This window comes from Dermochelys coriacea, chromosome 10 (assembly GCF_009764565.3).
Source record: "Dermochelys coriacea isolate rDerCor1 chromosome 10, rDerCor1.pri.v4, whole genome shotgun sequence".
In the NCBI taxonomy this organism is placed as follows: Eukaryota; Metazoa; Chordata; order Testudines; family Dermochelyidae; genus Dermochelys; species Dermochelys coriacea.
This window is the reverse complement of record NC_050077.1, coordinates 23,150,712-23,161,378: the sequence shown is the minus strand read 5'-3', so window position 1 is coordinate 23,161,378 and position 10,667 is coordinate 23,150,712.

The following is a 10,667-nucleotide window of genomic DNA, read 5'->3' as shown; positions in this document are numbered from 1 at the left end:
TTGCCAATAGTAGCTATACTATTCCATGTTTTGCATTAGAATCATAGAATATCTGGGTTGGAAGGGACCGCAGGAGGTCATCTAGTCCAGCCCCCTGACCAATCCCCAGTTTTTGCCCCAGATCCCTAAATGGCCCCCTCAAGAGTTTAGCGGGCTAATACTCAAGCCACCGAGCTAACCCTCAGACTAAGCAGATGCTGACCTGGTCAGTACTTGATACACAAACACACACATTGCTGCAGGTAAATGGTATTGGTGATTCACAGTCTGCAAGACCGATCATGGGATTAGCAAATATGTCACGGGTGCCCAAATTTACTGGCCCACCGAGCCACATACGACAATCTTCAGAAGTTCAAGCCAGGATACATATGCCAGGAGTTGGGCTTCAGCCCCGCTCCTGCTGAAGCCCCAAACCCTGGCAAGTGCACCCCAAGATCCCCCTCCCCACTAGCAGAAGCCCCTACCACACCACCCCGCTGCAATGCAGAGGTCTTGAGCTTTCCCCCCCACCCAAGTCTGGTAGGTGAAGAATGGGGGAGGGCGGGAACATGAGGGGCTCCATAAGCACTTTAATGGTAAAAGAGCTGCATGTGGCTCACAAGCCACAGTTTGGCCATCCCTGAAAAATGTATTCCTGAGTTTTAATCCTGCTCTGAACTGTTGTGGTTGTTACGCATTCCACCCAGTGGTGGCTGCATTTCAGTAATGGCTGAAGAGGTTCTTGCATCTACAGAGTTCAAAGAATTTACATCCTTTGGTCCTTAACAAGATACCCTAGTGGGGGAAAAAAAATAAATGAGAATCTTCATAATCCACCCCCAAGAAATGCCTGTGTATTAGAATGCTGTTTTTATTGAAGTTTTTTTTTTTTTAAAAAAATAAGGATTTAATGTGAGGATAGGTTGTAGATCCTTGATGATGCGTTGGAGAGGTTTTAGTTGGGGGCTGAAGGTGATGGCTAGTGGCGTTCTGTTATTTTCTTTGTTGTAGTAGGTGACTTCTGGGTACTCTTCTGGCTCTGTCAATCTGTTTCTTCACTTCAGCACGTGGGTATTAGTTGTAAAAATGCTTGATAGAGATCTTGTAGGTGTTTATCTCTGTCTGAGGGGTTGGAGCAAATGCGGATGTATCGTAGAGCTTGGCTGTAGACAATGGATCGTGTGGTATGGTCTGGATGAAAGCTGGAGGCATGTAGGTAGGAATAGCGGTCAGTAGGTTTCCGATATAGAGTGATATTTATGTGACCATGGCTTATTAGCACCATAGTGTCTATTACAAGACTACAAAAAGAAGGATTCTGGGTGGACTCCTCCTGAAGGTCGAAACAACAGACTGGACTTCTACATAGAGTGCTTCCGCCGACATGCACAGGCTGAAATTGTGGAAAGGCAGCATCACTTGCCCCATAACGCATCATCAAGGATCTACAACCTATCCTGAAGGACGACCTATCACTCTCACAGATCTTGGGAGACAGGCCAGTCCTCGCTTACAGACAGCCCCTCAACCTGAAGCAAATATTTACCAGCAACCACACAACAAAACCACTAAGCCAGGAACCTATCCTCGCAACAAAGCCCTTTGCCAACTGTGTCCATATATCTATTCAGGGGACACCATCATAGGGCCTAATCACATCAGCCACACGATCAGAGGCTCGTTTACCTGCACATCTACCAATGTGATATATGCCATCATGTGCCAGCAATGCCCCTCTGCCATGGACATTCGTCAAACTGGACAGTCTCTACGTAAAAGAATAAATGGACACAAATCAGACATCAAGAATTACAACATTCAAAAACCAGTTGGAGAACACTTCAGTCTCTCTGGTCACTCGATTACAGACCTAAAAGTGGCAATACTTCAACAAAAATAACTTCAGAAACAGACTCCAACGAGAGACTGCTGAATTGGAATTAATTTACAAACTGGATACAATTAATTTAGGTTTGAATAGAGACTGGGAGTGGATGGGTCATTACACAAAGTAAAACTATTTCCCCATGGTTATCTCCCACCCCCCCTCGCCGCACTGTTTCTCAGACGTTCTTGTCAACTGCTGGAAATGGCCCACCTTGATTATCGCTACAAAAGGTTGTTTCCCCCTTTCTCCTCCCCGCTCTCCTACTGGTAATAGCTCACCTTAAGTGATCACTCTGGTTACAGTGTGTATGGTAACACCCATTGTTTCATGTTCTCTATGTATTTAAATCTCCCCACTGTATTTTCCACTGAATGCATCCGATGAAGTGAGCTGTAGCTCACGAAAGCTTATGCTCAAATAAATTTGTTAGTCTCTAAGGTGCCACAAGTACACCTTTTCTTTTTGTGAATACAGACTAACACGGCTGCTACTCTGAAACCTGTCAGTATAATGTAATAAAATGCAAACAATTAACATGATGTACAGGGTGCCAGCAGATGTCAGTTTAACCCCAGGAATGAGAAACACCACTGCATATATAGTAAATGTATTGTTGCTGTGAAAACAAAAACTAAGAGTTTCCTACCAGTGAAACTTAGGGCTTGTCTACACCACACAGCTTTTAGCAGCAAGGCTATGTCAACTAAAGCCTTGTCGCTAAAAGTCAGCATGTGTAAATGCTCTTTTTCGGTACTTTGTCGACACTTTTTCCAATAAGATACTTCCAGCCCCACTGGTAGCATTAGCTTTGTCGGCAGGAGTGACAAAGCTGTGTTCACACTGCCACTTATGTTGGCAAAACTTTTGTCTTTCGTGGGGGGGCTTTTTAAAGTACCCATAAAAGACAAAAGTTTTGTAGACAACTTCGCAGTGTAGACAAGCCCTAAATTAATAAATTATTTAATTAAAATACAGTTAAAAGCCTGTTAGCTGCAGAAACGTAAAATACAATATGCCCTGAAAGTGCAAAATAAGGAAAGCGTGAATGGAAATGATTAGAGGGGTGAAATGGGCCATTTGTGTTTATGAGAATTTTAAGGTGTATCCTGCTGTGGAATAAGTATGAAACCTGAGTGCTAATATACAAAGCCCAAAGGAATTTGGCTTCTGCTAAACTGCTTCTAGATTAACAAGCTCAGAGGAAGAGTTAATGAGGCTACAATTGAGTGCAATATTAGGAAACATCAAATTTTTGGAACCATTTAAAATATCACTTTGGAAATCTTCATGTTTTGAGAAAAAAAAACAGGTTGTTGTGTGCATACATCAGAAGAGGATACAGATATATACTGTAGAGTCAACCCTTTCCCTTCTAAAGTAGGAAAAGCATCACATGAGCTGAAGTAGAAGCAGAGATTCCTTAACTCAGTGTGGAATAGACTCTGTAGTTCCATTAAATTTCAAATTTAGAACTGTATTAGCCTAGAGGTTAAGGCCAAGATTTTCAAAAGTGACCACGGATTTTGTGGTCCTCAGTTTTGTAGGTGTCCAGCTTGAGACCATTTAAAAAGGTCTGTTTTTCAGAAAGTGCCACCCTATTAAAGGAGCCTGATTTTCAACTGTCAAATTGGGCAGCCAAAAAAACTGGAGACAAAATTGCTAGTCATTTTTGAAGATCTTGGCCTAAAAGAGTAACAGCCATTTTAAAAAATGCAAAGGAAAAAAAAAAGAACAGATGTATGAAATTGACACATATACCTTTTAAAGCACAGAGGACCTAACTGGCCGGGGGTGGGAGAAAGGAATCATATAATTGATATTCAGTTGCTATAGAGATGAGCAACAAAGAACAATCAATACACAAATACAATAAAATCCCTACTGCACCTACATTACACCATTTTATGACGCAAATTCATCCCTGGTATAGTTCCAAGTCAACAGAATCCTACCAGGCATGAATTTGAGTCGTTCTGGAAAGCGTGTGATGCTTTCCTTGCACAATACCAGAAATAGATAAAAGATGGGACCCCCCCAGTGCCAAGTTTGGCTCTGGGTTTAACATCCAAACATCCCTAAAGTTCAGAGAGTTTTTGGAGTCTTGGGTTTTGATCTGAGTCTGTTTCTACAACTGTCACCATATTTTGGCCAATTATCTCAGCCTCATCCATTGTTTGCTTAGGATTTCATACTCCTAAATAAATGACTGCTAAGAGAAAAAACACAGGCCACATGTTCAAATGTGAAACTTTAAAATTATGGGTCACTTATTTAATTTGAATTTTGGTCCATCCAAAAGCCACTAAGGAGTAAAGGGTATGTCTACACTCCAATTAGACACCCACATCTGGCCTGTGCTAACTGACTCATAGGGCTCGGGATAAGGGGTTATTTAATTGCAGTATAGACGTTTGGGCTCCGGCTGAAGCCTGGGCTCTAGGACTCTGCAAGGTGGGAGGGCTCCCAAAGCTTGGGCTGCAGCCCAAGCATCTATATGGCAATTAAATTGCCCCTTAGCCCAGATCAGCTGTCACAGGCCAGCCACAGGTTTTTAATTGTAGCGAAGACACTCTAAAAGGCCTGTGGACACATTACTGTGATTTAAATTGCATGCCAATCTGTATGTAGGTAGCAGGTAATTCCAGCTGCATTTTAATGCTTTTAATGAAGAGGGACATACAACTCTAGACGGAGGCAGACACAGTGAAGATTGCATCAGGGCTGCTCCTGTATCTTTCAGGTCTCTATGCAATGTATATTTTGGACATTTATCCAGTTTCCTCTCCACCTGTAAGTAAGCTTGTCTTGCAGGATTGTGTGTATGAGGCCTGCAGATGAACAGTACCCCAAACTGTGTGCAGGGTGGATAACATAGACCTAAGGCTTCCATTAAGCATCACTGTGCATGCTTCCCCATGCATTTCCTGAAATGCTGATCTGCCTATTGGTACTGGATGGCTTAACCCACGGTTCCTCAGATACAAGGTCACAGGATCAGGGCTGGTTCTAGGGGGTGGACAAGCAGATCAGTTACTCTGAGTGCCAACTTCCAGGGAGTGCCGTGCTGCTATGTTTCGGGTGGTTTTTTTGCTTGCTCAGTCACTCTAGGGGAGTCAAAAATGTTTTCTGATCTGGTCGACTAAACAGTTAAGGCCACTCCTGCACAGGATTCCATATTTTTCACCCCTCCCGTTCTGCCCAGGCAAAGCTGCTGGGAGGGGCTGAGACACATTTTTGGCTGTAGTAGTTTCAATGTGCCAATATCATCCTTTTTTCAAAGCTCTATTCTACTTTCTCACTCTCCTGGAGCTGATCTATCAAACGTACAGTATCTAGGTCTATGTATTGCACCCATTATCCTTGATATCCAGATGCTAACTGAGATGGGGATCTAGATGAAAGTGAACCAGCTACAACTTAATCCAGATAAGATGGAAGAGACGCTGAATGGCACTGGGAAAGCATTTGGAAGAATAGGCAGATGTAATGTCAGCCCTATCTATAGAGGAGATATGATGACTTTTTGCCAAGATGCCTTTCTGCTTATTGCTGCTCTGGATTCTCAGCAAGTGGTGGTGGCCCTTAGTGCTTACCTGAAGACCATATTACCATTAATAATTATGTTATGGTAGTGCCAAGGACCCTAATCAAGTTTGGGGCCCTAGTGCATTAGGCTGTTCAAACACTGAACTAGACATGGTTTCTACCTCAGAGTTTATAATCTACTTAAAGATAAGATGCAATAACTGAGTACAACAAACAGGAGCAGAGGACAAGGGCAGCTGTCATAACCGTACAGCTAAGGGTAGCTTAGAAATTCCTCCTTACCTGTAAGGGGTTAAGAAGCTCTTGAGCTTAGCCCACCATCATCCTAGTGGCCATGCTGGGGTGAACCCAACCAAAGACCGTTTGGGGAGGCCCTTCCACTGGGAGGGAATGAGCAAGGATGTTTCTACCTATGTCCGGTCTTGTGAGGTGTACCAAAGAGTGGGAAAATCCGAAGACCAGGTCAAAGCCCCTCTACAGCCACTCCCCATCATTGAGGTTCCATTTCAGCAAGTAGCTGTGAATATTCTGGGTCCTTTCCCGAAAAAGAGACAGAGAGGAAAGCAGTACATACTGACTTTCCTGGATTTTGCCACCCGATGGCCAGAAGCAGTAACTCTAAGCAATATCGGGCTAAAAGCGTGTGCCAGGCATTAACAGACATTTTTGCCAGGGTAGGTTGGCCCTCGGACATCCTTACGGATTCGGGAACTAATTTCCTGGCAGGGACCATGAAAAGCCTGTGGGAAACTCATGGGGTGAACCACTTGGTTGCCACCCCTTACCACCATCAAACAAATGGCCTGGTGGAGAAGTTTAATGGAACTTTGGGGGCCATGATGCATAAATTCGTAAATGAGTACTCCAACAATTGGAACCTAGTGTTGCAGCAGTTGCTCTTTGCCTACAGGGTTGTTCTACATCCCAGTTTAGGGTTTTCACCATTTGAACTTGTGTATGGCTGCGAGGTTAAGGGGCCATTACAGTTGGTGAAGCAGCAATGGGAGGGATTTATGCCTTCTCCAGGAACTAACATTCTGGACTTTGTAAACAACCTACAAAACACCCTCAGAACCTCTTTAGCCTTTGCTAGAGAAAACCTAAAAGATGCTCAGAAAGAGAAAAAGGCCTGGTATGATAAACATGCCAGAGAATGTTCCTGTAAAGTAGGGGACCGGGTCATGGTCTTGAAGGCGCTCCAGACCCATAAAATGAAAGCGTAATGGGAAGGGCCATTACAGTCCAGAAGCACCTGGGAGCTGTTAACTATCTCATAGCATCCCCCACCCTAACCCTAAAGCCTAAGGTGTACCATGTTAATTCTCCAAATCCCTTTATTCCAAAAAATTAAGGGGTTGTCAGTTTACAGCCCAGGAAGGAGATGACGCTGAGTGGCCTGAAGGTGTCTACTACAAAGAAAAAAGTGACAGTGGTGTGGAAGAGGTGAACCTCTCAATAACCCTCAGATGTATGCAGCGCCAGCAGATCAAGGAGATGTGCACTAACTTCGAACCGATGTTCTCAGCCACCTCAGGACTGACCAAACGGGCATACCACTCCATTGACACAGAAATCCAGGAAGAAATCACAGCCAGTGTGGTACAGGCTGTCCAGTACCATCTGTGATTTGTGGGGCGTGTCATAACCATACAGCTAAGGGTAGCCTAGAATTCCTCCTTACCTGTAAGGGGTTAAGAAGCTCAAATAACCTGGTTGTTACCTGACCAAAAGGACCAATGGGGAAAGAAGATACTTTCAAATCTTGGGGAGGGGCGGGGGCTTTGTTGTTCTCTTGGGAAGCAGAGGAGCATCAGTTCAGAAAACTCCTTCTCCTATAAACCATCCTAAAAGTCTCTCATATTACAAAAGTTGAGAGTAAAAGTCAGGCAAGGCATGTTAGATTATCTTTTGTTCTGCTTGTGAATTTTTCCTCTGCTGGATGGAGGTTTATTCCTGTTTTTTTGTAACTTTGAAACTAAGCCTAGAGGAAGTTCTGCTGTGTTCTTGAATCTTTTGTTACCCTGTAAAGTTATTTTCCATCCTGATTTTACAGAGGTGATTTTTACCTTTTTTCTTTTTTAAAATAAAATCCTTCTTTTAAAAACCTGACTGATTTCTCTATTGCCCTAAGACCCAGGGGTTTGGGTCTGTGATCACTTTGTAACCAACTGGTTAGGATATTATTCTCAAGCCTCCCCAGGAAAGGGGGTGTAAGGGCTTGGGGGAATATTTCAGGGGGAATAGGAACTCCAAGTGGTCCTTTCCATGATTCTTTGTTAAATCACTTGGTGGTGGCAGCGTACCATCCAAGGGCAAAAAATTTGTACCTTGGGGAAGTTTTAACCTAAGCTGTATAAATAAGCTTAGGGGGTCTTTCATGTGGGTCCCCTCATCTATACCCTACAGTTCAAAGTGGGGAGGGAACCCTGACAGCAACAGTGTTAATTTCAGCCCTTGAAAAATTGTTGTCTATGCCTTAATCACCTTCTCTCTATACTACAGTACTACAACACTGTATTTAGGACTTCACTTTAAACTCACATGGGATTTCCAACTAGCATGGATAACAAAAATCCATCTATCTCACGAGTGAGGCAAGAATTTTTGAGTGCAAAACACCCATGTTCAAATTCATACAAGCTTCCTGTTCACTTCTGGGTGTAGTATAAGAGCATTGGTGATTATCTACAAAGTCCAGCATGGTCTGGGCTCTAGTTAATACCAAGCCAGTTAAGATCACCCTCAAACTAGCAACAGGACTTTCAGAGTTGAATTCTTCCTCTTAAGTGTTCAGAGCACAAGCCTAGATAGCTTCAGTGCACAAGCCAAGAACTATATTATTTGTTTAAATTCTTTACTCTTCTGTCAGTTATTCCCAAATAATGTATTTTAATTCACAAGCAAGCACCCACCATAGCTGCTAGGGCAATAGGCATTCTACAAATCATTAAAATAAATAACCCTCTGTATATTAGTCCAGATCCTTCTTAGCCATGTCAAATGACTTAGTGACTCTGCAATGCAGTGAAGTCACTTTTAAACTAGAATGAGTTGAGACAATTTTTATATGCTACCTAATGTAGGATTTTTTTTAAATATAGCAAATGCTTTTAATGCCACATTCTTAAAGAACAGCGCCAGTCACACACGGAGCTTTGGAGACGTTCTCAGGATGATGCACAACATTTGATTGTATTGTCTATGGATATGCCACTGTTGATAAATCATGTTCTCCATCACAGATATCTCCAGCAGCATTGTTTGCATGTTTTCCCTAAGAAGAAGGAACATAGCTTTGGGCAACCTCTTTTTTAGAGCCCTTATGCCTAAAATTAATGACATTAAGGAAAATGCAACATTTTCTGCGTATTCTATTCCAGTAATAGAGTATTAGGTGAAGCCTTTTTTCATAACTCAGACAATGACAAGCAAGAAGTCTCCATTTATGACTAATGCGGTGTTTTTGTCCCATGGATCAACATTTTCTGGAGAACTACACAAGTAGAAATGTTCCCCGCTTCACTGTCCCTAATGCCATCATTAGCTCCAGTCCTCCTCTAGCTCTCTCCTCAAGCAAATAAACTCTGCCCTCATACCAATAGCTGAGGGGAAAACAAAAACCTGACTCCTGTATCTATCCACAACAATTTCATCTTATCGGTGATCACAAGAACTAGAATATTTTGCTGTTAGCACAACTGATATATGGCTGATTCCATCCTGCTTCACAGTCATACATGGTCCAGAGAAAATCCCAGGTTTGGAAATTCTTGATTAGACCCACAGCATAGTGAAAGGCAATCATTCTGGGCCCAACCTTGTGACATCCTGAGACTGTTCTCGTCAGGAATCAGGATCTAGCCCCACATGCCAGCAAATTATCTAAGTATCACTAGACACCATAAGTGTTGTCTCATCTACAAACCTCTTAGGGCCAGATCATGAAATTAAAGCCCTTACGTGAAATCAGCAAAGTTTAGTGTCGTGAGAAGGCAGCACACTTGTTATAGAAGATTCTTGCATCTGCAACCAGCTATAAATGATCGATCTGTGGCACACGTTTTCCAATTGAGCATAAGAACCTGAATCAAGAGATCAAGTGACCTGTCTAATTCTATAACCTGTTTTAATCATCAGTCCCAGATACTTCAGAGGAAGACAAGTGCAAGAAACCCCCTAGTGGACAATTATGGAATAGCCTGTCTATAAAGGTTTCAGAGTGGTAGTCTGTATCAGCAAAAACGAGGAGTCCTTGTGGCATCTTAGAGACTAACAAATTTATTTGGGCATAAGCTTTCGTGGGCTAAAACCCACATCATCAGATACATGGAGTGGAAAATACAGTAGGGAGATAAAAATACACAGCATATGAAAAGATGGTAGTTGCCTTACCAAGTCGGGGAGGGGGAGTCCGTTCTAAGGAGCCAATTGAATTAAGGTGGAAATGGGCTATTCTCAACAGTTGACAAGAAGGGGTGGAAATCACTTTTGTAGTGCTAATGAGGCCAATGTAATCAAGGTGGCCCATTTCAAACAATTGACAAGAAGGTGTGAGTATCAGCAGAGGGAAAAAGAAAAGGAGTACTTGTGGCACCTTAGAGACTAACATTATTTGAGCATAAGCTTTCGTGAGCTACAGCTCACTTCATCAGATGCATTCAGTGGAAAATACCAGAGGGAAATATGCTTCAAATCATGACGACTGGCAACTGCTATCCCTTAAAATATGTTATCCTAGATAATGCATCTGGATCTACTCCCATTATCTGTATAAGTGTTGAAAGGAAGAGGGGAGGCTAGTGTTCTCATGGTGGACAACTCAATCTCTTGGTTTTTTAATTCAAACACACACATCCTTGTCAGGGTTTTTGCTCTTAATTTGCCGATATGTACTCTCAACTTTAACTTTGTTAAGTTTTTTATCTGACAGTATAAATAGATATTCATACATACACAAACCAGTGCATTCAAGAATAAAACTTTCATTTATATATTTAAACATTTTCTATCATATACACACTATTTTAGACAGCCACACTAACACACCAATATCAAAATCCAGTTGCTTTTTAAAAAAAAAAAAACAAAAAACACATAAGGGCATTGGAGGACTCAGTGCAGCACAGAGAGTATATAAGTTTGACATGTTGCATTACAGAATTTCCTGATACTTCAGTTGTATGTTGTTTAACTAGGCAAGCCACTATTTGGATTGACTTGATCTTCTTGAAATGATTTCTAATAGCTTTAG